The sequence below is a fragment of the Vicia villosa genome, linkage group LG1 (assembly GCF_029867415.1).
Source record: "Vicia villosa cultivar HV-30 ecotype Madison, WI linkage group LG1, Vvil1.0, whole genome shotgun sequence".
NCBI lineage: Eukaryota > Viridiplantae > Streptophyta > Magnoliopsida > Fabales > Fabaceae > Vicia > Vicia villosa.
The window spans coordinates 124357283-124362397 of NC_081180.1; positions in this window are offsets into that span (position 1 = coordinate 124357283).

Here is a 5115-nt window from a genome sequence, read left to right on the forward strand (position 1 = left end):
CGATAATTGCCAACCAGTCCGAGATAAGGTACAAGACCTGATTGATGCAAAGGTCATCATATTCACACCTGCAGGCCAGATTTGAAGTTCTCCTTCGACTCAATGGACCTTCTGAAGCAATAAGTCCATACGGAGAAAATCTCCTCAATATTGGCAATTCGTAATTTCTCATGCATTTTCATGCGTAATCTTTCTTGTTCTCGTTCAATACTGTCTATATGCAATACTTGTTTGTTTTTGAACTATAATAATAATGCATTGAATATGTTTGTCTTGAAAAAAATCCTTTCGCTCTCGCTCTAATATGTTTTTATTTGCTTGTGATACCAAAATCTCAGTGATAAAGCATGATGACTCTGAAGGGAGAATGACGAACCTATAATACCTATAATCTCAAATGGTATGCTTTCGAGTAAAACCCTGTTGATGATGTACAGGCATTGTTTCAAATCCCCAAACACTGGAGATATAAGGAAGTTAATCCCTTGCCAACCCCTTTGAGCCTTGAAGTAGGAGTTTCTTTTCTATACGAAAAAACCCCGCATTTTAACCCAGGGGCAGGGTAGTGTTCAGTTAACCTGATTGAGCGTTCAAAATTCATCAGGAGCAAGCATCTAAGGATACAACAATGGTTATCTTTCAAAAGGATGAGGAAAGTTAATACCACAACAGTTATCCCTCGTCGACCAAGAAATGAGGCAGTCACAATCTTTCCAACAAATCGAAGACGTCTCAGGATTATACGACTTGTTCAAAAAAAAGGAAAAGAATGAATACAAAAAAAAAAAAGCCTGCTAAGTCAACAAACTTGAAAACCAGCGACTTAGGCAAAATAAGGGCATCCCGATGGACATCAAAATCAAAAGAATTTGTCCAGGCAAAAGTTAGAGAAACAAAAAAGAGATCCTCAACAAAAGGGCAAAGTCGTGTGACTATTAATTCAAAGAACAAGTCATGTGATCAGACACAAAATATGAAAGGTAAAGTGACTGCCATGTCCAAATACCTAATTGGTTCCTCAATCGTCCCAAACTCCTTTTGAAGGATGAATACTCGCATCGAGTTAACTGAACTTAGGTTGGAGAACATCACGAAGGGGGTGGGCACCAATAAATTTTGAGCCTAAAAATCCTTTTTTCTAAAACTGTGAACCTGGCCACGTTACAACCCTCAAAAGTCCTAATTGAAGCAGGGTTAATTCGAAAGCATACTGTAAATGAGAATACGGTAAACCGACTCCTAGGAGTTTTGCTAAACGCTTGAGTTGGTATCACACCACCTTTCAAAAAAAATCGATGCTTCGACATCCTTTCAAAAAAAAAAAAACTTCCTTTTTTAAACTTCAAGACAAACATGAACTTTGCATTAAAATTATATTTCTCATACTAAACATTCTTTGCATATGAACAAGTATTTGACACCAGGAAAGCTTCCATCATGAGCTGCTGATGAAAAGTTTAATTCTCTCAAGGGAAAAGTTGTCTTTAGAACTCCATTGAGTTTGAGCAAGAATATCTCAAATTCTGATCAGCCTCAGGGGCACAAAAGCAGTCGAAGTACTTCGTCAAGTAAGCGTTCAGACATCTGGGGCAATCAGGTCATGACTCGAAAACTCCCTCAGAAGTGTTGATCAATCAGGGGCATTGTTCCTAAACTCATGATACTGGGGCAAGTTGCTTATAACAGCACAAATCTCAGGAAGCCCTCGCGACAGGCATGCTTCGGAAGTGCTTCAAAAAGCATAAAGATTTCCCACGACTGACTCAGTTGGCTAAAACGCCAATATGTACAAGGGGCATGACATGTTATTATCCAATTCATCTGGGGCAGTCAAGTCGAGATTCAAAAAAATCTCTCAAAGGCGCTGAACATTCAGGGATTTATTTTCCCCGCCAAACACGGCTACAATTTACTGTCATCATTAACAATATTTTGCATCCATACATCATACACCTCATGGCATATGCATAACATTCTCATTCATTTCAAAAAACATACAATACATTACATGCATTATGACATTGCACAAAAGCTAACTTTTCCTTTCAGGTCGACCAACCGGTCATGAAAATATCATTTACAAAACCAATTTCTATCAAATATACAGTCTGGAAGCTTGAACCCCAGATTCTCAACAGATATGCTCCGGAAGCTTGAACCCCGGATAATCTGAATTCTACGACAGAAACGTTCCGGAAGCATGAACCCCGGATGTTCTGAAATCTACGGCAGATATGTTTCGGAAGCTTGAACCCCGAATGATCTGAATTCTACAACAGATATGTTCCGGAAGCTTGAACCCCGGATAATCTGAAATCTACGACAGAAACGTTCCGGAAGCATGAACCCCGGATGTTCTGAAATCTACGGCAGATATGTTTCGGAAGCTTGAACCCCGAATGATCTGAATTCTACAACAGATATGTTCCGGAAGCTTGAACCCCGGATAATCTGAAATCTACGACAGAAACGTTCCGGAAGCATGAACCCCGGATGTTCTGAAATCTACGGCAGATATGTTTCGGAAGCTTGAACCCCGAATGATCTGAATTCTACAACAGATATGTTCCGGAAGCTTGAACCCCGGATAATCTGAAATCTACGACAGAAACGTTCCGGAAGCATGAACCCCGGATGTTCTGAAATCTACGGCAGATATGTTTCGGAAGCTTGAACCCCGAATGATCTGAATTCTACAACAGATATGTTCCGGAAGCTTGAACCCCGGATAATCTGAAATCTACGACAGAAACGTTCCGGAAGCATGAACCCCGGATGTTCTGAAATCTACGGCAGATATGTTTCGGAAGCTTGAACCCCGAATGATCTGAATTCTACAACAGATATGTTCCGGAAGCTTGAACCCTGGATAATCTGAATTCTACAACGGAAACGTTCCGGAAGCCTGAACCCCGGATGCTCTGAAATCTACGACAGATATGTTTCGGAAGCTAGAACCCCGAATGATCTGAATTTTACAACAGATATGTTCCGGAAGCTTGAACCCCGGATAATCTGAAATCTACGACAGAAACGTTCCGGAAGCATGAACCCCGGATGTTCTGAAATCTACGGCAGATATGTTTCGGAAGCTTGAACCCCGAATGATCTGAATTCTACAACAGATATGTTCCGGAAGCTTGAACCCCGGATAATCTGAAATCTACGACAGAAACGTTCCGGAAGCATGAACCCCGGATGTTCTGAAATCTACGGCAGATATGTTTCGGAAGCTTGAACCCCGAATGATCTGAATTCTACAACAGATATGTTCCGGAAGCTTGAACCCTGGATAATCTGAATTCTACAACGGAAACGTTCCGGAAGCCTGAACCCCGGATGCTCTGAAATCTACGACAGATATGTTTCGGAAGCTAGAACCCCGAATGATCTGAATTTTACAACAGATATGTTCCGGAAGCTTGAACCCCGGATAATCTGAATTCTACGACAGAAACATTTCGGAAGCCTGATCCCCGGATGTTCTGAAATCTACGGCAGATATGTTTCGGAAGCTTGAACCCTGAATAATCTGAATTCTACAACATATATGTTCCGGAAGCTTGAACCCTGGATAATCTGAATTCTACAACAGAAACGTTCCGGAAGCCTGAACCCCGGATGCTCTAAAATCTACGGCAGATATGTTTCGAAAGCCTGAACCCCGATTGATCTGAATTCTATGGTAGATGTTTCGGAAGCTCGAACCCCGAACATCTATGAATCTCTATTCCAGATATACGTTTGGAAGCTTGAACCCCAAACATTCTGAAGATCTATTATATACGCGCCATGGGAAGCATGACCCCCCAGGTTGCTGACAAGCATCCCAGTTAGGTGGCATCTCTAAGCCCATCTCAGATAGTTCTCTGTCAACCTCCGGATGGCATCTTTAAGCCCATCTCATACAAAAGTCCCTCCATCAACAAGGGCAAATTTCTGGGTATTCTAGTGTTCAATCCTCTTCCACCTTCTGATTCCGATAGGCACACAAGCCAATCTACATCCTCAGGTTTAAGAAGATTGAACAGGGGCAGCTGTCATACCCCAAAATTTGCCCACGCTTTTCAAAAATTCAAAACTATTTCAAAAATTGGGTTTTTATAAAATCTAGGTTTCATTTACATTGATATCCTGAATTTTATAAATATTCGATTTAAAATCTATTTTAAAATATAATAGTTTACTCTTAAATTGTTATATTTTAAATAGCAAAATATTGATTGATGCTTCTTAAACTTTCAATTGGCTTTTTATTTTGAATAAGTAATATAGCACAATTGGTAAGGTTTGCAAGTATAAGATCTTGAGTTCAAATCCTACTCCTAACATTTTTCCTTCTATTTGTAAATAACTTTATTTCTATTTTTTTTAAAATTATTTTCAAAATCACAAAAATTGTTTTTTCTATTATTACATTTTTATATATTTATTTTAATTCATGCAATTCTTCATTCAAAATTTAAAATAAAACAAAACAAAATAATTGGCCGCCCATTAGAAACCAAATCCATTTTTTTCAAAGCTTTAATAACCATAAGAAACGTGTTTTCATAAACTTGGAATTTTTTTCAAAATTACAAGGAAAGAATCATCAATCTTCATGGTCATCAAAAGCATGTTTTCTTGCCATGAATGTTCACTCATCCACTCTATAAATTGACATCTTTTCTAACCCAAAAGGGGACTCAAAAAAATACACGGTACATACTCTTCCACCCCACATACTTTTACACTAACTCATACTTTTCTCAAATCATTTTCCAGCAAGAAAAATCCTTGTTTTTTTTTTAACACACAAAAAACCTTGTCATAATTCCTACATCTCTCACTTGTAAATCGTCACACCATAAGCCTTTTACTACCAATCCCACCATTCCAACATCAACTACACCATTCAAAACCTTTTAACAAAAAACTCCAATAAAAACAACATTAACATCTTAATAACAATTTGCACACAAAAATATTGATTCCAAAATAACAATATCCATGAGAGTTTTCTTTTGTAGGAATTAATGGAAGAAAGTGGAAGCAAGGAGAAAGATCGGACGAAATTGAGTTTCTTTTAGTCTCCAAAATCGCTTGCAAAACAGATCCGATAAAAGTCCACAC